We start from the raw sequence: 27,682 nt of genomic DNA, 5'->3' as shown, positions 1-27,682 counted from the left end.
TTGTGCAACTCTTTCATTATTTGACTTTTGTCTTCCACCTCTAGCATTTTGGAAAAATTTGAAGAAATTTTAACTTAATCTAACACTAAAAAAAAAAAAAAAAAAAAAAAAAAACCTCACCTGTGATGAAAGTAGATAATGAGCATGAAAAGGAGACTGTAATCATTAGCTCTTCTTTTTAGATTGGGCTTGCATTCCTGAACAAGGAAATGCTTCTATAGATGATATCTCTTTCCATTCCTCTGATCCATATATCATTACTCCAAGAGACCATATTTCTTTCATTCATTCATTCAGTCAGTCAGTCAGTAAATGTTTGATGAGCAGTACTCATCAAACCAAGCATGGTTCTAGGTGCTGAATATTTAGTGGATAAAAAAGAAGACAAAATTCCTATAGTGAAGGCTTTTCATTTCAGTGTGTGAAACAAGCAATAAAACATTTAAAAAGTAGATAACTGGTATCTAGTTACCCACAATTTTCCTTAGCACCAGGCAGTGTTTTGTACACAGTAATATGTAACATATTTATGTTTAATAACTATTTGCTGAATAAAAATGTAACCTGGCTTTGCTATTTACTACCAAACTGGCAAATCATCTTTGCCAAATGGAAATGACAATAGCTATCTCCTGGGTTTCTGTGAAGATTTGCAAATATAATGTATTTAATATGTAAGTCACAGTGCCTTGTATATAGTGAATGGTGGAAAGTGTTCATTTACATCAGCATAAAATTATACATAATACGTTGGAAGTGTTATGGAAATTGAAGGCAAGGAGCTTAGTGATGTTCTGGTAGGTGGTTAGATACAGCTGAGTGGGACTTGGGTGGACCTCAATGCATCACAAAAAAAAAAAAAATAAAGACATGTTTTTCTTCCTCACCTTCAAGGACAGTACCTGACAATTTAGAACTTAAAACAAAAGATATATAAAGGAGTAAAAGATATTTCAGCTAACGATATGAGTCAGCCTCACAAGTGATGATGATAGTTTTGTAAAATAGAAAATAGGTCAGTATTAGCGGGAAGGCCATAATGGTTAACCAGGCAGTTCCACAGCTGTGGCTGGAAATTAGTCTCTTCCATGTGGCTTTAATATACAAACTGAAGTGGTGAAAGTACTGGGAATGGCAGATGTACCAAGTGGAGAATAAAATGCATTATAAATACTAAAGCTGGTAGTTATGTTATTTGATAGTTTCCCTATTTGCACTACATTCCCTCCCTTTTATTATTATTAATGATTAAGTTTTGATTGTAATATACAACTTAGTTCATTAATTCAACAACTTTTGAGTACCTCTGATGTGCATCTGCTTTACACTGAAATGTCACACAGAAATCCTTTAATGTGGGCCAAACTCCTCCATATGTTATCATAATATAAATTCCCAACTAACTGACCCTTCACATCCTTCCGTTTAAATTGATTCCTGTTGTCCAACCACGTAAGAGTTTTCACTTGCGAATTTTGCTCCATGGACACAGAATCAAGTGGAAACCATTTAATGGAGAACTGGCCCCATTCAATTGGAATCTTAACATCTGTCCTTCTCCAAATTAAAAACCTCTGGGGGGAAAAATGACGCATTGTAAATCTGTGATAGTTTCAATCAGTGTCGGTTAGTAGAACTTAACTAATGCTATTTGAGATTGTAATTACATGAATAGAGTCAAAGTGTTTGACATGTGTAGATTCCATACATGAAATTAGTTCATTTACTAAATTCACCTATTTTATTAAAAGATAGTAGGTGTCATAAATCACAAAATTATAACCCTTCACTCTTGGAGAACCAAAATAAACAAGTGAATAAGTATGCTTGCAAATACTCAATAATCCAGCCTGCACCCAAAGAGCATTTCCTTAGCCTCTTAGGTCTTACTTGTTAGAAACCATACTACGAGAAAGTATGCTTTGCTTTCTAAACTTTCTTATGAACTCTAGAGAATAAAACGCGGTTGGATAGGGGAAAAGGAAGTAATATAAAATCCACTGAATAAATGGGATAGCTTAATGTGGAGAAATGTGGACCATCTACTTATTTAGGAAAATTTTCTTAACAGCAGCTTTTTTCCACCACTGTCTCTTCACTCAAATCCCAGTGGGGCTGGATATTATATTTTCTTATTTGGATTCATTTCCCAAATTCTTTGATAATTGAGAAAGCTGATATTATATGAATTCTCCAAATGACTGTGGTTTCAAATGAGAGTACATTTATAAAAGAACTTTAATTCCTCTACATTTGAAATGAGAAGACTATTAATCTTAACTACATATTATTATAGCACCTAATATTTTAAAAGTAAAATCAAACTTAAAAAAAAAAAAAGACTTCTCCATTAGGATACAACAAAATTATGTTTTAAATATGGTGATTTTTCCCCTAAAGTTTTTAAAGCTTGTTTCCCTTAAAAGATACTGGGCTCCTTATTCGTTGCTAACTCAACTCTTAAAATTAGCCAGTTATACATCTTCAGTTAGCTATATAATAAAAATATCTAGTCTGACACACTAGGGGCAAAAGCTAGATATGAAATTAAACTATCTGGGTAAATATTTCAATTCACAACATCTCAATCACCTTTCAATCTTTATCAGTACTTTATAATTAATTAGATAGTCTAGATTAGACTAGATTACTCTAACCTAGATTAGATTAATTAGATAATTAATTACTATTACCTTGGTCACATTTATAGCACATTTTTTTTAAAATTTTTATTTATTTATGATAGTCACAGAGAGAGAGAGAGAGAGAGAGGTAGAGACATAGGCAGAGGGAGAAGCAGGCTCCATGCACCGGGAGCCCGACGTGGGATTCGATCCCAGGTCTCCAGGATCACGCCCTGAGCCAAAGGCAGGCGCTAAACTGCTGCGCCACCCAGGGATCCCCATTTATAGCACATTAAATGCAAAAGTGAGATAACAGGAAAACAGAGGAATATTAAAATATTTTTGGAAAAATATGCAGAAAATAGTCACAGAAGTATCGTAGAATATGAAATACAATTTTTAGAAAGATATGTGAAATGTCACAAAAACATATCAACCTACAACGATGTTATATAGAATGATTTCCATTTTTCTGAGTTACCAGCTAGTTAATATTCCAAATTCTCTAATAGATAAAAAATGTAACTTAATACTTTCGTCCAATTAAATTGTTTTTTTGTTTTTTTTTTTAATTTTATTTATTTATGATATTCACACAGAGAGAGAGAGAGAGAGAGGCAGAGACACAGGCAGAGGGAGAAGCAGGCTCCATGCATCGGGAGCCCGACGTGGGATTCGATCCCGGGTCTCCAGGATCGCGCCCTGGGCCAAAGGCAGGCGCTAAACCGCTGCGCCACCCAGGGATCCCCCGTCCAATTAAATTGTAACCATCTTTTCATATGTACTTTTCTTCTAAAAAAGATGGAAGCATAAAAGGTCTATGCCATGTATAAGAAAACACAAACATGATTCTCTAATAAGATCTGGCTAAGGAAAACCCATTGTATCTCTATGTAATTGAGATTCTTTATTCAAGCTATTTTGGGCCAAGCATATATGAAGAATAGCAGTAACAAGATGATTTTTAAAATCAAATATTGTGACCCCAGGCAGAAAACAATATAATAAAGTTGTTGAGGAAATGCACCTGCCACATAGATTACACTCCAGCAAAACAATGGCAACAAGTAGGTCAGTCTGACACTGAGTTAAGATACAGTGACATATTTTAAGCAAAGATTTCACACAGATCACAAGACAAAGAGGCAAAGTCAGTGTCAAATTGTATAAAGAATGAAAAACAACAGAAAGGCTTGTGTGCTCAGAAAACCATGACCATCAGAAGCCAAGTGACTCAAACTACGAAACCTTAACCAAAGCACCACTATCCTTCCAGTAAGAGAGGCCCTGATGTCCAGTGAAGAACACAGAGGAAAAACTGAAAATGAACACAAACAAAAAAAGCAATGACAAATATAAAGTCTTGATCCTTCAAAGTTATAAACCACATTATTTATTTTTGTTTATCCTCAGAAAAACTTCCCAAATAGCTTTTATTCTAGCACTCACTATATATCTATTTATAGATATATTCTATACTTTTATCTGACTGGCATCTTAACCAGCTGGTAAGCTTTTTGAGAGGAAAAAAGCATGTCCTATTTACATTTATATCTGTAGCTTTTAACTTCGTTCTAGACATATAGTAGTAAATACCCAATAGATGTTTAATTGATTTGAAGTTAAAGTACTACTAGAAACATGTTGAATTTTCTTAAGTATATTACAATCAATAGTGTCATCTTTTGAGTATGAATGAGAAATGTGTGTGTATGTATGTGTATATATACATACAGTACATATGTATATGATCTACATATCACAGTATCGAGTGTGCATAACTTGATATTATACTATAGCATTGGACAAAAAGGCATAATGAGCATGCACTATATTTTTATTCCTTAATATTATACCCTAAAACTGCAAGAAAGTATATATATTTTTTGAAAAATTGCATAAATTAGAACGTGTTCAGAAATGGGAAGTAATAAATTTTGATCTTTCAGAAGATCAAAATTGAGTTACTTCTGATAGACTGAAAAGAGACAAACTTTGCTCCAGTAGAAGAATGTCATCAGCCCAACAAACTTTTGGAGGAGAAGAATTTTTAAAATGTGATGGGCATAAAGCCACAGAAATCCCATGGGGGATTCTTGGAGTGGGAGGCAGCTAAAGTAGCCATGGTAGGATTACCTGAGGTACCACAACTGTGAGCTCAAGCCCGTTTCCCCCAGCCCTGCCCCATCCCATAGGACACATTCTTCTTCTCCAAGACAAGTTATAGTATGAGTGTTTGTCTCAAAGTAGACTTCCAGGGTTGGAGACAAAAGACAATGTTCTAGGCAGCTGGCTAGGCTAGAGGAAAAAAGGGGTGGGGGTGCTTGGAAAGTCCAGAATAAAAGAGCAGAAACATGTCTTTCTAAAGTTAACCTTGACCCTCTGCCAGAGCCACAGAAAACTGTAAGGAGTAAGAGGGCCAGTTGTAGTTTGAGCACTCTGCCCTCAGATAGATTTCAGAAGCTGAAAGAGTTGAACACCTGAAAGGAAAGCTGAGTTCCAGATAAGAACACATTGGTAGATCACAGGACACCTCGGAGAATCGTCCCCATGAAAGAGAAACAACAGTCAGAGAAAACATGTCAAAGAGAGCAGTGATTCTCAACCACTACTGCATTGGAATCTTTTCAAAGACTGTTGAAACCTCAGTATCAGACTGTCAGATGTTATCATGTGTTTGCTCCAGGGAGCTCCCTGGGGATCAGGATTTTTAAAAGCTCCCACATGATATTTATGTGCAGCCAAGGATGAAATCTTCTGTGGTAGGCTTTCTATCACGGGAATTTAAAGCACCTGTATGGCCTCATACAGTTAAAGGGCAAATTGCATCTTTGATGCCTATTTTGATAATCAGAGGTTTTCTTTTTAAGAATTCGTGACGTTATTATCTGTATCTTCTGCTCATTTTCCTCAGTCACCACTGACTTTTATCGGGAGAGAGATAGGTTTGAATAAAGAGAGGCTGTGTTGAGTTCGATCTCCCGGGATATCCGAAGATTAACTGAACGAAGGCCACATAAAACAGGCCACCCTTCTCGTATTCACCAAGGTCCAATGTCTGGTCCTTACAGGCTCAGAAATGAGCTCTGCCACATTTCAAGAACCCATGTGGTCGGGGATACTGACTCCAGACTACAAAATACAATATGGAAAGCAGATGGACAGCTTATGAATTACAATCAGAACCTGTGAATGAGACAGAAAAGTATCAGAGGGAGATTTTTATTCTGCATGAAAGCAGAACAAGAGGCATTAGTCATACGCCTCAAATGGCACATGTTTGAGGGCCTCAGCCATGATGACTGAAAGCATCATCTCTTCCTTCATTTATTAAAAATGTACCAAATTCCTACTAAGTGTCAGTATACACACACACGTATATTGACAATGCTTGTTGTCTCAGGGAGCTGACATCCTAGTGGTGGGTAGGATGAACAAGACAATAAAGAAATCAATACATAATCAAGAAAAATGTCAAGTAGTGAATAGAGCGGGTTTAATGGTGTCCCTCCGAATCCTTGCGTACCCAGGACCTCAGAATGAGAACCTGTTTGGATAGGATTTTTGCAGAGGTCATAGTGGATTGGGGTGGCCCTAAATCAAATGACTTCCAACCCTCTAAGAAGAGGAGACACACATAGACACAAAGTCAGGTCCAGGTGAAGACAGAGAGAGGCCAAGATTGAGTGATGAGTCCACAAGACAAAGAATGCGAGAAGCCACGAGACCCTAGAAGAGGAAAGGAAGCCAGCTTCTCCCAGAATCTCTGTAGAAAACTTAGCCCCTCTAGCAGCTTCAGAATTCTGGACTCCAGAACAGAATATCTAGTCTGCAATCATTTGTTATGATGGCCCTAGGAAATTAATACAGCAGTGATCCATTGTAGATAAAGAATTAAAAGAAGAGTGGAATGATAGAAGGTCAATGAATGATGTTGATTCTGAGAATTGAATGAAAATAGAGAACTAGCTACAAAAAAAAAAAAAAAAAAAAAGAGCCCTGAGAATGCTCAGGATAGAAGAAGTGGCTACAGAAAAGACACTAAGGCTCTTGCAAACCTGCATATTCCAGGAAACAAAATTAGGCCAGTGCACCCGTAGTTCAATGGGCTGAGAGTAGATGGGAAGGAGACCAGATTAAAGGGGAATTCAGAATGCATGTAACCTAAGGATTTATATGGATTTTCATTTTAAACGCAACTTGAAAATGTTGAAAGATCTTGAATGAAGCAGGATATGGACTCAACCTGATTGAGGATTTTGAAAGAGCTATCTGGTTGTTTTGGAGGAATGTATTTTGTCCGGTTATACCTTCAACAACTGGCATGTGGTCCTAGAGAGGAGCACGTGCGCGGAGGCGCACCAGGTCCTTCCTCGGCCCACCTCAGCTGGGTCACGGTGGCATGTCTGAGTAGCAGCAGAAAAGCTGACGGGTGTTAACGAGGAAACCATCAGTGCTAAATAATCGTCCTGAGTAGCAGGCCTCTTCTTCATTTTTGCTTTTTATTCATTCTCATTGCCAGCTACTGTTTTTCTAAACTGAGAGTGCAGGGCTAAGACTCCTAGCTTATCAGCTGATGTCATCGTAATTTTCTCAAGCTAAGAATAACTTAGAGTAGTCCCGTTTATTATTACCTATGCCTTCTCTCCCAGGAGCACATAGCTAAATAGAAGGTGTATTTCTTACTAACTACACCTGAGAACTTGAAATTTCTTTTAAAATGATCCCCAAAATGCTAGCTTGAAATGATAGTTACTGGTTATCGAGTCCAAAGGGCAAGTTATCTTGTGTTACATAAATAAACAAGCGAATTACCTGCACACACATAAATGTATGTATATGTATATATGTGTATGTACGCTACATGCTAGTGATCTTAATGTTCGTAATAATTCGGAAAATTTCCAACGTATAGCTTTGGGGTTTATAAATCACTAAAAGGAAAATGAATACAGGTAAGTACTTTGTTCTCCTAATAAGAAGCAGTGATAGAGATACGGGATAATATACAGTGCCCAGATGAATTTACTAGCACATAAAGTTGAGAGTAACAGCTAGTGAAGGCATGATTCTTTGGTCACCTACTTTTCGGAGGGGGGGAAATCTGGAGAACTTATGCTCGCCTGGGGAACTTGCTCTCATCAGCTAATTTTGAGAACAGGAAAAAGGAAATTGCGTCCCAGGCAGCTTGACATGAGACAATGGGGCGCGCAGTCTCCTTATTGCTTAAACATACAGCATTGTGCGAAGCCATTCTGCACTTTGCTTCTCACAAAAAGCAAAATCAGTCCCAAAGACTAGTGAAGATATTGCAAAAGGAGGATTTATTGAGCTTCATTACATCTTGAAAGGATTAGTTGCACCTGCACATAAAGAATCTCAATCGGTTCAGATAAACAGGGGGAAGGCGCCTTCTTTATTATATTTCTTTCGTGGAGAGATCTGTGACGGATGCTCCCGGCAGCTCCAAAGCCTCAAGATTTGCTGCTGAGGAGCAAGAGTGCCATCTTCTGGTAAACGACGTTGAGAACGTACAGAAGGCCTTCCTTCCCTTGTGGGGAAAGTTACTAAACAAAAATAGTCAGTTATTCAAAGCTGAATTACAGAATTGTTGAAAATATCGTTTCTTCCTCAGGATTTGATTCCACTCTCAACTGTATAAAATGAAGTTAAAAATGCGCTCTTAAAACTACAGTGGGAATAAGGGGGAAAAGGACAAAGGGATATCTTTTGACAGAGAAGTCCTAATTTCACAGATAAGAGAGTCCTAATTTACTTTTCTTTTCCTAGCTAGTTATTCATATTTTCTTGCATTTGCCTTCAGATGAGTGTGCTATTAAATAATCTGGAAATTCTTGAGAAGTAAAACATAATTTTCTCTACTGAAGGACATTAATATCCATATTTGGAATTAGAGCAAGCGTTAGGGTTTTATTAATGTTGAATTTTTTCCATTAACTTCTTTGTTCCACCTAAAACATCACTCACTTGTGCAAAGGAACTTTACACTTTTCTCTCAATTTCTGACCTGTAATTTTAACAATATGCTCTAAACATCGATATGTTATTTTTTTTTAATCACCACGTTGAAACAATTCTGCTTGGTCTACAAAATACACTTTGTTCCTGACTACACTTATCAATTCTAGAGCCTCAGAATCAGTTCACACAAGTTCTCCCTAAATCTAAGCTGAGACGGCCACAGCCAAGCATTCCCCAGACCTCCCTTCACAGAAGGACTTGTCCCGTATTTGACCTCCAACCTTTTTAGGAAATCCTCAGCTGCACCTACTGACCCTTCAAATGTCCCCACCGTGGCCCATGTCCCATGACTGGTGGACACAGGAATATAAAGGCCAGCTATTTCAGCCTAACTTTGGATGACTCTCATGGACCATGTTAGTTCCAGAGCAACGGGTAGGACTGACATCCGCCATCCTATGAAGGATTTGAAGTCAGTCTTTGCCCAGTCCTGCTTCCTCACCCTCCCTTCCACAGCTCTTAGTGCCGACGGCATTCCCTGGTGAACACCTTGCAGGGTAACTCCATCTCAGAGCCAGCTTCCAGGAGAATCCAAACAGCAGCTCCAGCTGAAGGACGGCTTCCTCGTGACCACTTACTTTGTTTTGTCCTCTTCTGTGGAAAAAGACTTTATTTTTTAACTTAATTGAAACCTATCTTTCTCTTATCAAAATTTTTTGAATACACATTGAGCTAACTAAAATATGGTAAGAGGCATGGTTTGGGGCTACAATGTTTATTTTATATCATTGAAATATTTTACATAACCCTATATATGTATGTATGTGAGTCTAGTGCTACATTGGTATATGATCTAAGTTGGAAAGCCTAAACAGTTTGTTGGATCAATGATTTTAATTCTAGCTAGCTTAACTCTAGAATCTCCATGCTTGACATATATGCCATAAAGAATTTTTGTTCTTGATAATTTGAGATAGTTTATTGACCTGAAATATTTTATCTTTGCAAGTTAACTCAGTACCTCCAGTTTAAAAAAAGAAAAAAAGAGAGACAATGACTAAGATTTTTAGATGGAAGGAAAATGCCCTCTAGTGGTAAATATTAATAAAGTAAGTTTTATTTTTGAAGCATTAAGTTCAATTATCTTGTTTAACAAATAGTTATTAAATGTCTGTTAGGCACTGGGTGCTATGCTAGGCCCCAAATTATTAATAAAATAGAGTACAAAACCCCTTCCAATGTGCATTCTAGTGAGAAAGATAAAAAAGAAAACAATTAAAATAATAGCATATATTTAGTGAAAGGCATGAGGGGAACAAACAGGATTCTGAGAATGAGACTAGCAAGAGGGAAACTTGCGTCATTGTCAAATATTACTTCTTTATTTCTAGGAAGCTTCAATCTCCTGATTTATATTTTATGGACTCATGATGGCTGTTTTGTTTTGTTCTGTTTTGCTGTGGCTTGGCTTTAAACATTTGAGGCATGTGAGTGTATGAAACTGGAATCTTAAATCTGCCAGAGGATTCAGAGCTAAATTGATCATGTCCTGACATCCTGAAATATAAATTCACTAACACAACTTCTAAAATTTTATATAGCGATTTTGCATGTGTTGCAAAATAACAAAGAAGTAAACGGGAACTCATTGTATTACCAGTAGGAGGGAGTCACAAATATGTAATAATTCAGAACCTTCCTCCCACTCTAATAAGAACATAATCTCATTGGTATAAAGAAACAATAACCTGTGGAAATCCCTGTAACCCTATCAATTAGATGAGCATCGAGCAAAAGAAAAACAAAGTTCAAAATCCTAAAAGATCCCATTGTTATACTATATGTTGGCAAATCGAACTTCAATAAAAACAAAAACAAAACAAAAGAAACAAACAAAGGGTTGCTGGAGGAGAGAAGGGTGGAGGGATGGGTAAGTGGGTGATGGACATTAAGGAGGGCTCATGATGTGATGAGCGCTGGGTGTTACTGAAGACCGATGAATCACTGACCTCTACCCCTGAAACCAATAATACATTGTATGTTAATTAATTAAACTTAAATAAAAATTAATTTTAAAAAAGATCCCATTGCTTTTATCACTGACGTTTCTTGGTTTCTTTCAGATTTTGTTCTGGCATTAGACCCAATATGTTGCTCACAAATTGTTCCCTGACAACTTCAACCTCCCCAGCCACACTTCCACAGTTCTGACCTTTTAATAAGTAGTTCAGGCAGGGTGATGATAGTTGTCATAAGAGGTACCTCCTAAAATCTCAGCGACATCCTCTTATGAGAGTGTGTTTGTTTACTTTTGTTCATATAAAGTCCAGTCTGGCATTGCTGATCAATACGGAGGTGAGAGAGTGTATTTCCATGCCAGTCCTAGAAGGTTACGGGTTATAGAAGGTGCATCACCTTCGACTAGTGCCTTCTAGGGTCAGCGTGGGAGTCAAAAATCACCTAGTGGATGGGAGATATGAGTGGAAATCACAGAATTGACAAACTGCCTTTAAGGGTCATGGATCATTTCTACTGCCATTCTGTGGTCAGAAACCGTTCATAAGCCACACCTTCCCGCAGTGGAGTCTAAACAGTGTGGTTCTTTATTATTTCCAGATGGAGAGAGAGATAGGACGGTGGATAGCTATACATCATTGTCTTAACAGTTCAGAAATATCAGTCGTTAACTTTATTTATTATTGAGCAGAAACAAGATAGCTTTGAGTCTCATTTTCCTGAAACATGAAAATGGATTTGACAAAATCTTTACAGCGATGTCTTTTTTTTTTTCAAGGTTTTTTATTAGAGTATAGGTGACATACAATGTTACATTGGTTTCAGGTGTAAAACGTAGTGTTTCAACTCCTCTAAACGTGATGCCGTGCTCACCACAAGCGTAGCTACCATCTGTTGGCACACGTGGCCATTACGGTACCAGAGACTGTGTTCCCTCCACTATGCCTTTTATTCCCATGATTTATTCATTCCATGACTGGAAGTGTGTATCTTCTACTCCCATCCACCCATTTTGCCAGCCTTTTATCTCCCACCTCTCTAGCAAGCATCAGTTTCTCTGTTTACAGGTCTAATTTTGCTTTCTTGTTTGTTTGTTTGCTTTGTTTTTTTAGATTCCACATAGGAGTGAAATCATATGGCATTTGTTTTTCTCAGTCTGCGTTATTTCACATAGCATGCATCATACCCTCAGGCCCATCCATGTTGTCACCGATGACACAATCTCATCCTTTCATATGGCTGCATAACATTCCTGTGTGTGTGTGTGTTTCTATACATACCGTTGTTTCCATTCATCTACCAGTGGACACTTCGGTTGCTTCCATATCTTGGCTATTGTAAATAATGCTGCAACAAACATAGGGGCACATATATCTTTTCAAAATAGTGTTCATTTGGGGGAGAAGAAAGTAAATATCCAATAGTGGAATTATTGGATCATGTGATATTTCTATTTTTAACTTTTTGATGGACCTCCACAGTTTTCCACAGTGCCTGTACCAATTTACATTTGCACCAACAGTGCACAAGAGTTCCTTTTTCTTTACATCGTTACCAATACTTATTTCTTGTCTTTTTATTTTAGCCTTTCCGACGGATATAGTGTGGTATCTCATTGTGATTTTGGTTTATTCATCAGAGTCTTAAGGTTCATAAAAATAATTTACGTAAAAAGGACTAATTCAGGGTTAGTACTCCAGTGGATGCCAAAATTTTTATTTTTTAATAATATATTCTCAGAATGTCATAAATTCTAAAAACTGTCCTAAATGACTACATAACTAATTCTAAGGAATATTATCTAGTAGGATCAATGTGTCATCCCTCTGTTGTATCAGATTTACGCTTTTAGTAGGAGATTTTACACACATAGCTTAACACATAGTACTAACTCTGATTTTGGGAATTCCACAAATGAGGTGAAGCCAAATGGGATAATATGTTAAGGACTACTCATCTAAATAGGTGTGAGCCTCTCTCACAAGAAGGGAATGTGTAGAGAAATGACCCATTGTGTTATAGTATTGGCACTGGATGTGGATAGTCCTGGGTCCTCATTAAGGCTTAATGCGTGGCAATAGGGATTTTACACTGAGCAGTTGAAGCTGTAGACTAACACACCTTTAAACGAAGCTCTATACTTTGTTTTGTATAGAGTTTTCAGAGTATTTCAGAGTATTCTGGATATCGATTCATACACCGCATAATATTAATCACCCAGAGTTAGCATTCCTCCTTCTATTCGTTTGATTCAAAGTCCAAATGTGATGCCACTGGTCTGTTGACAAGCTTTTCCTATAGCTCTCTCCATAGCCTAGCATACACTGATAGGCTCCCAAGCTCTAGCCCTCACTGTTAGTTCCGGCGACTGCAGCCTCTTCAGCCTACTGTGCAGGCCAAGACCCACTTCTGTTATAAGAACTGGCATTCTCCATGTGCACCGTGATCTGTCATGCTTCTCTGCTCTTGACGGGGAAATGCTTTTATGCTTCTTCCTATTCTTAGAATCCTAGCTCGACTGCCACACCTATGAAATCTCCAACTGTTTCTCCCTTAAAGAATTGGTGTCTCCTCCCTAGAAAATGCTCCCTCAAAATTACAGGGTCTTTCCCTTTGCATTTTCTGTTTGTATACCAACCCCCACACAACGAAAACAGCTGGGAGACCTTTCTATGGTGTGCGTACTTCACCAACTAAAGTAGTGTCTGGCTTGGGAGTCAGACGTATATCCAGTGACAAAAAAGGTTCTAAGTTCATGGTGAATTAATCCAGTGCTTCTCAAATTTAACATACAAATGGTTTGGAGGAATTTTTTGAATTCTACTTCAATATATTTGGTGTGGAGTGTGAGATTGTGCCTTTTTAACAAACTCCTAGCTTAAACAAATGCTGCTGATCCAGAGAACATGCTTTAAGTGAGTGAAAATGGTTATGCCCAGCTACAAGTACTTATTCAAATTTGAAAAAATAATAAAAGACCTGGGTATGGGAGTCTAAGTACCATGAAAATGTCAGTTCTTCTTACTGTGATCTAAAGATTCAATGCACTCCCAATCAAAATCCAAAATCCCAGCAAGTTATTTTGTGGATACCAGCAAACTGATTCTAAATTTTATATGGAGAGGCAAAAGACTCATAATAACTAACATAATTTTGAAGAAGAATGAAGTTGGAAGACCGAAACTACCCTAATTCAAAATTACTATAAAGTTACAGTAACCAAGACCATATGGTTTTGGTGAAAAAAAAAAAAAGACAAATAGATGAATAGTAGAATGAAATAGAGACTCCAAAGTAGGCCCATATAAATACAATCAACTTATCTTAGACAAAGAAGCAAAGACAATGTAATAGAGTAACGATAGTATTCTTGACAAATGATTCTGGAACAAATGGAATACACAAAAAAAGGAAAGAAAAGAAAAAAAACTAGACATAAAACTTACACCCTTCACAGAAATGAATCTAAAATGGATACAGACCTAAATGTAAAACACAAAACTGTCAGAGAATATTTAGATAACTTTGGGCTTTGTGATAACTTTTGATATAATTTTAAAAGTACAATCCTTTAAAGAAGAATTGATAACCTAGATTTTGTTAAAATTAAAGACTTCTGCTCTTTGGAAGACAAGTGAAGAGAATAAAAAGACAAGCCACCTACTGGAAGAAAATGTTTGCAAAAGACATCTGATAAAGGCCTGTTCTCCAAATTATACAAAGAACTCCTAAAACTCAATAATGAGAAAACAAACAATCCAATTGAATAATGGGCCAGAGACCCTAACAGACATCTCACCAAAGAAGATATTCACATGCATACAAACACGGAAAGATGCTCTACATCATGTATCATCAGGAAAATGCAAATTAAAACTATGATGAAAAACCACTATACACCTATTAAAATGGCTAAAATCCAGAATACTGACAACACCAAATGATGGCAAGGATGCGAAACAACAGGAACTCTCATTCACTGTTGGTGGGAACGCCAAATGTCACATCCACTTTGGAAGACAGTTTGGTGGTTTCTTACAAAGCAACTGATACTCTTACCATACGATTCAGCAGTCCTCTTATGTGTACGTACTTGGAGAGTTGAGGAGCGCCCGGGTGGCTCAGTCAGTGAAGCGTCTGCCTTTGGCTCAGGTCATGATCCCGGGCTCCTGGAACTGAGTCCCACATCGGGCTCCCTGGTGCCCGGGCAGCCTGCTTCTCCCTCCCCCTCTGCCTACTCAGGCTCTCTGTCAAATAAATACATAAAATCTTTTAAAAAAATAAAGGAGTTGAAGACTTATTTCCACACAAGAGCCTGTACACAGATGTTGATAGTAGCTTTATTCATTTATTCATAATTGCTGAAACTTGGAGCAGCCAAGATGTCTTTCAGGAGATGAATGAATATGGTATATTTAGACAATGGAATATTATTTAGTCCCTAAAAGAAATGAGTAAGCAAGCCCTGAAAAGAATGGAAGAACTTTAAATGTGTGTGTGTATATATATATATATATATACACACACACATATATATTAGGGAAAGAAGCCAATCTGAAAGGACTACGTACTACATGATTCCAACAGTATGACATCCTGGAAAAGGTGAAACTCCTGAGACCGAAAACAGGACAGTGGTTGTCTGGGGTGAGGCCTGGGATGGGAGAGGGGGCACAGACGAGGCACTTTTAGGGACTGAACTGGTCTATTGGATACTGTAACAGTGGATATGTGAAATAAAACTTTTGCCCAAACTTGGAAAGTGTACAACTGTCAGACAGGTAAGGATGAGCTCATTTGTAACAAATGTATTGCTGTGGCGGGAGATGTAACAATGTCCGAGGCTATTCCTGTTCCGAGAGGGGGGTGTATGGGAAATCTCCTTATCTTTCTCTCAATAAAACTAAAAATTCTTTTTTTTAAGATGCTTTTTAAAAAATCTTTTAGTGCTCCTGGGTGGCTCAGTGGACTAAGCATGTGCCTGGGCCCCGGTCATGATCTCAGGGTTCTGGGACTGAGCCTCCCTCTCCCTTTGTGCTTCTCTCTCAATCTTTCTCTCTTTCTCTCTTTCCCTCTCTCTCTCTCTCTCTCTCTCTCTCATAAATAAAATCTTTTTAAAAATCTGTTGAAAAGCTAATAAACAAAACCCAAACACTCTGTTTTCGCATGTCTTCAGGCCAGGTGTAGGTTGCATACTACCAGCCTGGAATTACCTCAAGTGGAGCGAGCGAGACCCCATCGCAGGTGTCCTCACACGTGTGGTCTCCGGGCCCAGTCCGGCGTCGGACCCAGAGCTGTTAATAAACCAGCAAATGACTGATGAATCAGTGAAAATGACCGCGGAGAGTTCAGTATCACACCAAAAGAGCAATTGATTTTCTTTTTGAAACGTGTTTTGCCCAATCTCACGTTCTGTATCTGCGCACAACTGTGCACAACCTTAATGAGGGTTGCTCTTTCCCCATCTGCTCTGAGAGCAATATTTTTTAGATAATTCACAAAGAATACTAGGAGCTCCTAATTTTCTAGCTTATAAAGCATTCAGGGAAGCACAGAATTCTGATTTGAGTTCAGGTAAATGAAAAATTCCCAGCACGCTCTATGATAGGGAAAATTAAAAGCGATCATGAAATGCAGGACCCAGCAAACTAGCATTAGGGGCGGAAAACACTGCAATGAAATGTATGTGGGCATTACATCCTCGCGTCCCTCTCCGCTCCTTAGGATTCAGGTGATCATATTCAGGAATTAAACACTCTACCAGGACTCTGACTCATTCATCTGAAGGCAGAGAGAAACTTATCAGTAATCATGAATAAAATTATTTTAAGGACACACCCACTAAGATGTCCTGTCCAGCCACTTGATATTTTTCCTCTGTTTTCGCAGAGTAAAAAAGGAAATGTTCCTAAGCCTCTTCGAAGAGAATTATGGACAACTTATCACAAATAGAAGGTAGGTGGCAGCTTATACCAGCCACTAGTGGAAACTCTGACTTCTGCCATAATGAATTTTGGTGAGAAACCGTGGTTTTAAACAAGTTTCAAAGCCTAAGACCATCAGTGTCTCCAAGCTACAGGTCAGAAACCTAAGAATAAGGTGATAACAGTCAAGGAAATAAGAATTTGATACATTTCCTCACACAACTACTTGTTAAGAACTTAGAATGTATTAGATCTACTGTAACATAAATTTAAATACATGCTTGAGTTTATTCCTGTCCTTTCTTCTCGTGCCCAGAATTGGGAAGGACGGCTCTATGTGGGGAATGATGGCCCCATAACACGGTAATCGGGGCACCTAGTTGAGAACGGACTCTCTGCAGGATCATCTTCCTTACTTGTCACTCTATTAAATAATCTTTTTTTTATGTTGTTGTACTAGGACAGTGCTTCTTAGAGTGTCTTCTTTGGTCTCCTGGGGAACCTCAAGCCCTATTCTGGGGGTCCACAGGATCAAAAGTATATTAATAATAATATTAATGTGTTATTTGCCTTCTCGTGCTAGTTAGTTCACAGGTGTATAGCGGAGTTTTTCAGAAGCAGGAGAATCTGGCTGTTTTCCACTGTCAGACATTATGGAATTTTGAAAAATGTAAAATATTGCCAATGGAACAGAATCTGCCAAACTTGAGTGCGTTTGGAAGCAGATTGTAGACCCTCCATGAAGGAACATGGTCTCACTGACACCCTGATGTTGCTTTGTGAAGCCCGGTCCAAACAACCAGCTGAACCACATATTCCCTGGACTTTCAAACCATTGGAATTCAGAGATAATATATGGATATTATTTTAAAGAGTTTACCAAATTTTTGGTAATTTGTTACGTTGCTAGTAGGAAACTAAACAGAAGGTAACTAGTCCTATATTTTTAGCTATAAAAAATAAACAAGAGGCGCCTGGGTGGCTCAGTTGATGGGACATGGGACTCTTGGTTCCAGCTGAGGTCATAAGCTCCGGGTTCTGGGATGGAGCCCCGAGGCCAGCTCCACACTCCGGGTGAGTCAGCTTGAGATGCTCTCTCTCCCTCTGCCCTCCCCACAACCCCCTCACATGTTCTCTCACTCGCTCAAAGAAATCCTGTTTTTTTTAAAGGTTTTGTCCATTTATTCATGAGAGACACACAGAGAGGCAGAGACACAGGCCGAAGGAAAAGCAGGCTCCTCGTGTGGAGCCCGACGTGGGACTCGATCCAGGACCCCGGGGTCACGCCCTGAGCCAAAGGCTCAACCACTGAGCCCCCCAGTTACCCCAAGACATCTTTTTATTTATTTTTTTTATTTTTTAAGCAGTATTCACAAAATACTAGTAGTGAGACAGTAAAGATTTTTCTCATATTTTAGTGTCACATAGAGGTAACAATATTATGAAAAGCAGCAAAATATTAGTGCTTGTATTAATAAATTAGAAAAATATTCCTTTATAAACAAAAGCAAGTTCTATATGAGAACTACTAAATATTGGGTTTAAAAAAGATCATTTTATTTTTTAATGAAAGGAAAGGCTATATAGAATCCATCTAGACCAAAGTTAAATCTAAAACAGGAATATCACACATAGTAAATCCTGTTTACTCACCATAGAATTCCCAAAAGGTTATAAAGCAGGCATGGACACCATTATGCAGTACAGACTCATTGTGGTCTTGAAGCTTATACAAGTTGGTGATCCTCTTTTTTAAAAGGCTATAAAATTGCAGGGTGCTTGGGTGGCTCGGTCATTTGAGCAGCTGACCCTTGATTTGTCTCTGGTCATGATCTCAGGGTCACGGGCTCAAGCCCCATTGTGGGCACTGCACTCAGGGGGGCATCTGCTTGAGGATTCTCACCCTCCCTCTCCCTCTGCCCTCCCCCCCATGCTGTCTGTCTCTCTCTCTCAGGTACGTAAATAAATCTTTTTTAAAAACTATGAAATTATAGAAATAAGAAAGTAAATATATAGAGGAGAAGACACGAGAAGTATGCACACGCACACAGTATGGAAGGTGATGTTAAGTGCTTCTGTGGGGTAATGCCCTTTCTTCACAGTTTGAAAATTACTTGCTCTTTAGATTAAAAATGTGTAATTTCAGAAAGTAATAATACCTTCTAATATATAAGTTGGTGTTTCCAGCTTGTATACTTCATGATTTTAAAATTAGGCCTGTCAGTGCCAACCAAAGCTCTATCACTATTGTGACATTGTTGTTAATATTGCAACTTCCGTGTCACTTTTGAGGTGGCTTCTCACCTTCCTATGTTATAAACACTTATTTTGCAGTGATACACAATTGAATTTAATGTGTACAAATAAATATATGGGGTATTGTGAATAATATCACATGAATTTATTTCAGTAGAAATGTGAGAGTTTGAAGGATGCTTCTAAAAAAAAAATCATAACAAATAAACCATTTTAAAACTGCCAATAGCACAACTCTAAAAATCTAGCAAACTAACACTTTATTGAAAACCTGACTTTTTTTTTTTTAATTTTAAGAGTTTGAGCAAAAATCTATTTAAATTGGGCAGTTATGAGTGCTCTGCCGCAGGAGCCAGGGGAAAAGACTTGTAAAAGCAAAGAAAGGAAATTATCGTCCTGGCTACAGTGCAAAGCCTAGGTGGCCGTCCGTGTTGGTTGTCCTGAGTGTGTTGATCTTGTAACCTTAAGGCAATTACAGGCTTAGGTTTTGGTTTGCCTACATAGGCCACCACGGCATAGGGCAAATCAGTCTAATGGTCTCCTTGTTTAATTAATTTAACAATTCTTCTCTTTTGCTCATCTTCTCATACCTGAGAGATTGATTGAAAATTTATTATGCCACTCTCAGTTGCCATCAAAGTTAAGTTGTCTTCATCTCATAGTGAAACTCACAGGTTGTGATGTCAAATCCCTGGAAAAATTATTTTGCTGTTGACCTTAATTCTGTTTCTCCAGGCATGATGAGAACATCCACTGTCTACTGATGGCTACAAACACATATTTAAGACCTTTGAGAGCAAATAGTGTGCCCAGAAGACTATAGTGAAGACTATTGGGTTGAGAAGACAGAGAGATTGAAGTATATACTCTTTAGCCAGGGCCCCCATGAACCAAGTCAGTTGGTATCAAATAAATCAAAAGAATATACATGAAGGAGCATTAATGTATTTTAGCCAAGTGGCTTATTTGTTAATTTCTTGTATTTGCTATAATAGTAGAGGCATTGATCCGGGTGGGGTAAGAAGTATATGCCATAGCACAGACTCTTCCTTGCTCAGCCAATAAGTAATCTAAAGCAACACTATTACCTAAATTCACCTTAACTAGAGTGTCCAGGAACTTTTGTTCTACAAGACTTAGTGGTCTGACGTTCTTCTTTTCTAAGATTTTATTTATTTATTTGATAGAGAGAGAGAAGAAGCACATGCATGAGTGAGGTGCAGAAGCACAGGGAAAGAAAGAAACACACAAGGCTCGACCCCAGGACCCTGGGTCACGACCTGAGCCAAAGGCAGATGCTTAACGAACTGAGCCGTCCAGGTGCCCTGGTCTGACATTCCTCTAATAACACTTTTTTCTTATATTTTTGGTTGCATATATTTTGATTGCCTCTTAACTTAGTAATTTTTAATAGCATTTATTATAAAGACAACAGAAAATATGCCTGTTAGAAATATTTCAGCTTCACAATGTGTTATTAGTTAATGTCATATAAGTTTTTAGGATCACAATCAAATTGGGAAAACATCAAGTTTCTTCCTATATAAGGCACAATCTTGCAAAACAAAGAGGATTTCTTAAATATTCCATATTGTCATTATAGTAGCATGCTGTAAGTTTTATATTATTTTTATTATCAGTTTTTCAAATGTATTCATATGGTTCATTTCCCTTCAGCAACTGATCATCATATAGTCAAAGAGTCTATTGACTATTTACACTCTTCCTTTTTAATTATTACTTTTATGGGACGCCTGGGTGGCTCAGCAGTTGAGCTTTTGCCTTTGGCTCCGGTCCTGATGCCAGGGTCTAGGGTCCCACATCGGGCTCCCTGCAGGGAGTGTGCTTCTCCCTCTGCCTGTGTCTCTCATGAATAAACAAAATCTTTTTAAAAAACTGATTACTTTTAATATTAACTTAAAAATATTTGTTACATCCACACTTGGCTAAAAATATTTGTTACAATTCACTTCTAGATATGAGCATGATTTCTACTGGTATTGTGCATTTTTATTATTTTGTTTTATATTTTATTTTTATCTGATTTTTCTCTCATTTTTTTTAATAAATAAATTTTAAAGTGACAAAAGGAGGTACCCTTCAAATATGCCCAAGTCAATAATCTGTAATTTTTTCTCTTGGTTTAGTAAGCATTCCAAGTTGTAATTAAAATAGCACACTTAACTTTTGTCATCAACTGTTAAATACATCTTCACGTTTTGCTTATGTTCTGGCTTTACTTTCAAGTCTTCGAAAATATATTTACAACTTTATAATAAGGAGCAGACTTTAGAGAAAAACCCAAGTTGTCGACTATACTTAAGATAAACCAAAGAGAAAACTTGTAATTGTAGCAAAATACCAAAGCAGCATTTCTGATACCATAGCAGTAACTTTTTTTTTTTTTTAATGACATCAAGGTTAGGAGCTGCTCATGGCATATAGTCTGTGTATTTAGTGGTGCTTGCAGCTCTTAAAAGTAAGATTGTCATATAATAGCCTATGGATTTAATCAAAGGTAGATGGCAATTGCTGATTTTCTGGTGATCAAACAATCAAAAAAATCATAATTTAAATTAATCTTAAGAATTATTTATTTATTTTTTCATCTGAGAAGCTGGTTCTAGTTAATCATTTTTTCCTTTTTTATTAAGTTTTTTTTATTTTAATTCCAATATAGTTAGCATATAGTGTTATATTAGTTTCAGAAGTACAGTATAGTGATTCCACAGCTCTATATATTACTCAGTGTTCATTATGGTAAATGTATTCTTAAACCCCTCCATTAATTTCATGCATCCTCCCTCTCCCTCCCCCCTGATATGCTATATTTTAAACAAGTACCCTCAGTTGAAGTTACTGGTTTTTTTTTTCGATAAGAATATTTTTTACTTGAAGCATACTTCAGAATACATAGTTCTAAAAGATACATTTAAATATAAAATATTCCATATGATAGTCACAGAGAGAGAGAGAGAGAGAGAGAGGCAGAGACACAGGCAGAGGGAGAAGCAGGCTCCATGCACTGGGAGCCTGACGTGGGATTCCATCCTGGGTCTCCAGGATGGCGCCGTGGACCAAAGGCAGGTGCTAAACTGCTGCGCCACCCAGGGATCCCCTAAATATAAAATATTCCATCCAAGAGAAAAAGCATACACATTTTCTTCCAGTACACACAGAATTCCCTAGTTAAAATCACGTAAAAAGAGATATGACAAATATTACAAATTTAAGAAGACTGAAATCATACCAAGTATGTTTTTCAACCACAATGGTACAAAACTAAAGATCAACAATAAAACAAAGCTAAAAAACCTACAATGTAAATATTAAATATTTAACATATAAATATTAAATAACACTACTGCAAAAGCAGTGGCCCAAATAAGAAATCAAACAGCAAATCAAAATATGTCTCAAAACAAAAGAAAAAAGAAACACAATATTCCAAGACCTATGGGATGCAGCAAAAGCAGATGTTACAGTGACATTTTTAAGATTAGGGTTTTTTTTTTTCATTTTTATGTTTCCAAGTGCTCATGCAAAATGGATTATATTTAACAAATAATTCAGTATTTTGTATGAGGTTTCCATTTTTTATAGAACATCACTTTTCATCTTCACTGCTGAAGGCAAACAGAGTTTGCCTAAAAAATGTGTAATTGAAACTCTCTTTTCAATATTTCAAAATGAAGTTGAAGTCTTCTGGTTCTGCATGGAAGGAGCTTGGAAGTTGCCACTCCATCCTAACAACAAGCAAAAATCTGAATGGACGAAAACTTCTTGCATCCTGAATAGAAGGAAGGACACAGGGCAAACTACTGTTTCTAGGATTAGAGAGAAAAACAGGCAAATGCGGGGAGCTGCATCTTACTGGAGTGGAGACTCACAAATGGAAACCAGTGCAGTAGAAACCAGCCTGAAGGTAGGAAAATCTGAACTGTAATTGAGGAGTTGTTGGAGGCCTGAGTGTAGACAGGTCTGAGAGTTACAAACTCCACCGAGACCCAGTTACAGGGGAGCCCCTACAACATTTACCTGGAGTTAGGTCTTACAAGTTCATAAGCCCAGCCATCATGTTCCTTGGTTTTTACCCAGAAGAGTTAGGAACTTATCTTCACACAAAGCACTACTCCTTAATGTTTATAGCAGCTTTAGTCACACTTGCCAAAACTTGAAAACAACCAAGATGTCCTTCAATAGGTGATGGATAAATTGTGGTATATCCAGACAATGAAATATTATTCATGCTAAGACGAAAGAAACTACCAAGTCATGAAAAGACATAGAGGAATGATAAATTCATATTACTAAGTTGAAAGAGGCCAATTTAAAAAGGCTGCATACTGCATGATTCCAACTATATGCAATTCTGAAAAGGCAAAACCATGGGGACGGTAAAAGGATTGGGGGTAGAGGGAGAAGAGGTATAAACAAGCAAGGCACAGAGGATTTTTAGGTCAGTGAAAATATTCTGTATGATGCCATAATGATAGATACATGTCATTATTATTTGTCCAAACCCATGGGATGTATAACATCAGATAAACCCTAATATAAACTATGGATTTGGGGTGATTGTCATATGTCAATGTAGACTCCTCAACTGTGACAAATGTACCACTCCAGTGGAGAATGCTGATACTGGGGGAAGCCATGCCTGTGTGGGGTGAGGGGGTAAAGCTCTGTATATTTCCTTCAATTTTGCTGTGAATAAAAAACTGCTCTAAAAAGATAAAGTTTCAATAAAATTAATTTAAATGTTCTTTCTTGCTTGTTCTTCAACTAGTTGGTCCAGTGCATTTTTATTTAAGTTACGTGCTAATGAAGCAAACATGGCCCTGAGGTCAGTGGAAGCTTCAGGAAGGTTTAGGTAGAAGTGCTGTCACACACACATATATGCATACACAGCAAACATAGTCTTTTTGTTAAGAATGGTTTACAGAAAACAAACATGCAACCTTTGGTTCTCAGTGAGACTAACTAGGATCTCATAAAAGTGTGATAATTTTAAAATGTTATTTCAAAGTATTTTGTATAAAATGTGATATTTTTGTGAATTCTATGTTCTATTTGATTCTCCAAAATCATTAATTTGATCATCGTAGTAAAAAGCCTTTTTTCATTAAATAGTTTTGATGAAGATTCTTGATCAGCCTAAGAGTCTATATAAAGATGATGCTATTTGTCACGGTCAATGGATTCATCAGTATGAAGCTGCTGCTTCATTTACCTTCGGGAATGCTCTGCTGACTGTACTTATTGAGGGCATTTGAAATGATTAATTACATCTTCTTTCTTTTTTTTTAAATTTCTTATTTTGTATGTGTCCTAATTCTCAAAATGTTTTTGTTGTTATCTTTCTTATTTATACTTTTGTATGAGCCAGGGGTGTCTCTATCATCTATCTATCTATCTATCTATCTATCTATCTATCTATCATCTATCTATCATCTATCTATCATAGATATCATATATAATATAAACATATTCACAGCAAAATAAAGAATACTTATAACAATTGCAATCTTCATTTCTGCAACTAATCCCATGTTTGTAGCTAGGATTTATAATGACACACGTTCCACAACCCATTCTGTATTCTCCTAACTGCAAGCAAACACCTAAGACGGTTGTGCTTCTTTGCCTGCTGAGATGATGCAAACCTTCCTTCCTGGAGGGTATGGGCCACTGTGGTCCTTCATGAATTGGTAGGTGTAGCTTCCGTGGACTGTAGTGGTAGCACATGGTAGTACTAAGAAACATCTGAGGAAGCTGCATATGGACATGCTTCTCCTTGTTTCTATTGTGGATCAGCAGTTCAGTTTCCCCTTAGTAATCAGGATCAATAACCTCAGTAAGTATACCAACTCCCTTCTTTGCCTGTAGAGTCAGAGGCCTGAGGAGTCCAAAAAGTCTGGGAGGTAGTGTTAACTTCCAATTTAATAGAATCATTGTTGCCTCTACTAGTGGAAGCATTTCTTCCTTTGGTTCTAAGTTGTCTAGACCAGCAGACCATAAGGTTTTAGAAACAGAAAGAAAAATTCTTTTTTTTTTTTTGAAAGAAAAATTCTTGTGAGTGGAACACCAGGTGTGATAATGAGTGGTGTCACTCCATTTCTATCCCTTGAGTTTGAGACCCGTGAATCCTGGCTACAGTCCCATATATTAGTAGCCGAGCATATACTCCGTCCTGGAGCACCCTGAGCCAGTCGTAAAGACTGTGCTACCTAACCGGCATTGCTATTCCACCTTCTGTCAATCAGCTGCTTCAGGATGATGGGGAACATGGTAAGATCAATGGATCCCACAAGTGTGGGTCCTCTGATGCATGTTGTTGTGAAGTGGGTTCCTTGATCAGAAGCAATGCCACGTGGAATACTATGACAGTGGATGAGGTGTTCTGTACGCCATGGATGGTAGTTTTAGTAGAAGCATTGTATGTAAGGAAGGAAATCTGTATCCACAGAAGTGCTTTTTTTTTTTTTCTAGTAAGAACAAAATCTTGCCCCTTCCATGATGATTAGCAGTTCAATGTTACCACTTATTACCAAGTAGAATTTTGATGACCCCGTGGTATGGTGTCATGGTGGCTCAGTGTTGGTCTCTGTTGCTGGCACACTGGACACTTAGCAGTGCCTTTAGCCAGATTGGGCTTGGTGAATAGAAGCCCATGGGTCATCCTACCCATTTGATTATTAAAATCCTCCTGAGACTCAAATATCTTTATACTTTCTGTCCATTCAGAGAGTCTACCCATAGACTTTTTCCCTGGACCCCTTGTCACCAATTTCCCAATCATGTTACTTTCAAGTCCCTGACCATTCAGGCAAATCATTGGCCATAACCCATGAATTGTTATAAAATCACACATCTGGCCATTTCTCTTTTTGATAAAAATAACCAATCATGCTGCTTAAATTCTACTCATTGGATTGATTTCCTTTCACAGTTGTCCTTCAGGAATGACCCAGAAGGGACTGTGGTGTTACAGATGTCCACTGTATGGTGATGTCTGTATATTTCATGGAATAATACATAAAGTACAACTGAGGCCTCTGTTCCTCACATGATTGAGAGAGACTTCCCATGATGCCATAGATGCAGATTGGGGAAGAAAAAGTAATATATAGCAAGAGTGGGCACTATGGGCATTTGGACTACTTTCTCATGTAACTTCACCACACCATCATGGCCTGCTTGAGTCCAGTCTCATATATGCCACCGCGACTTGATGATGGAGTGCTGCTGCTGTTGACACCCAACTTTATTGCTTGATGGATCGGACAATTTATGATGGGCAGCTCAGGTTACATGGTAACCTGATCCCTTCTAAAACCCAATAGGGAGCCAAAAGTTGTTTCTGAAAAGGAGAATAGTTATCCACAAGAATGGCAGGGCATTGTTCCAAAGCCCTTTAAGGATCTATGCTGTGATTCATCTATAGGGCCCTTTAAAGATTCCAGCACCGTTGTCTGCCACTGCCATTTCAAATACCAGTGCATCTGGCCCCAGTGGCAAATCAGCATGCTCCACAGCTGGACCCGTTGCAGGGCCCTCTCTTGTACTTTGTTCTACTCAAAACTAGCAGCTTTTGTGTTACTCAGTAAATGAGTTAGAGTAGCACATCTCACTAAGAAATGCGTTGCCTCCAAATGCAAAGAGGACCACTGCACATGGTGCCTCTTTTTTGGTTGTAGGAAGAGCCAGACAAACAATTTACCCTTTATCTTAGAAGAGGTATCTTGAAATGCCCTAAACTGAACCACTAGAAATTTCACTGAAGTAGGTACCACTGAATTTTTATTTCCCACTCGTTGACATGCAAATGTCCAGCCAAGTCCATAGTAGTTGCTACTTCTTGCTCACTAAGTCCAATCAACAAGTTATCTATGTAATTAGTGTGATATCTAGTGGAAGGGAAAGACAATCAAGGTCCCTGAGAGCTAAATTATAACATAGAATTGGAAAGTTGATATACTCCTGATGTAGGACAGTGAGGGTATTTCGCTGGCCCACTTAGCTGAAAGCAAACTGGTCTAGTGGTCTGTACTAGCAGATAACAAGAAAAAAACATTTGTTCAATCGATGGCTACAGGCTGATACCAGGGAATGTTAATTTGCTTAAGCAATGATCACATGGGGTACAACATTGTAATTGAAGTCAACATCCGATTAAGTTTATGATGATCTGCTGCCATTCTCCAAGGTCCATTTTCTGCATAGGCCAACGAGGTGAGCTGATTGGAGATGTGGTAAGAATCACAACCCTTGCATCCATCAACTCCCTGATGGTGGCACTAATTTCTGAAATCCCTCCAAGAATGTGGTGTTGCTTTTGGTTTACTCTTTTCATAGATAGGACAATTCTAGGGACTTCCACTTCACCTTTCTTATGATAATAGCACTTACTCCATATTGGTTCTCCAGGTCAGGGAACCAATATGGGGATTCTACTACTTGCTGAGTACACCTATTCTAATTATGCACTCCAGAATTGGAGAAATAACCAGATGATAGGTTTGCAGACCCACTGGAAACACTTTGAGACAGACCTGAGCTAAAACTCCATTGACCATCTGACCTCCATAAGCCCCTACTCCTATTGGTGAAACGTTGTGACATTTTGGGTTTCTTCAAGTTAGTGTCAATTCAGAGCCAGTGTCCAGAAATCCCCCCCAAGTCTGGTTATTTCCTTTTCACCAATGCCAGTCACTGTTGAAAATTCTGAAGCAACCTTTTTGGAGTCCCAGGATGGAGTTCCACATCGGGCTCCCTGCATGGAGCCTGCCTCTCCCTCTGCCTGTGTCTCTGCCTCTCTCTCTCTCTCCTCTCTGTGTTTCTCATGAATAAATAAATAAAAAATCTTGAAAGAAAAAG

At 38.0% G+C, this 27,682-nt stretch overlaps 1 long non-coding RNA gene across 1 annotated transcript; it reads left to right on the top strand.

The window, feature by feature from the left end:
• Nucleotides 1-16,589: 16,589 nt before the first annotated feature.
• LOC125752877 (uncharacterized) lies at nt 16,590-22,487 on the top strand. Its single transcript, XR_007403402.1, has 3 exons — nt 16,590-17,620; nt 17,717-18,500; nt 19,538-22,487. It is a non-coding gene; the product is annotated as an uncharacterized LOC125752877 (long non-coding RNA).
• The last annotated feature ends 5,195 nt before the right edge of the window (nt 22,488-27,682 follow it).

This window comes from Canis lupus, chromosome 18 (genome assembly GCF_003254725.2).
Source record: "Canis lupus dingo isolate Sandy chromosome 18, ASM325472v2, whole genome shotgun sequence".
Lineage (NCBI taxonomy): Eukaryota > Metazoa > Chordata > Mammalia > Carnivora > Canidae > Canis > Canis lupus.
Note: the sequence above shows the minus strand (reverse complement) of the source record. Positions and strands in the feature narration are given on the sequence as shown.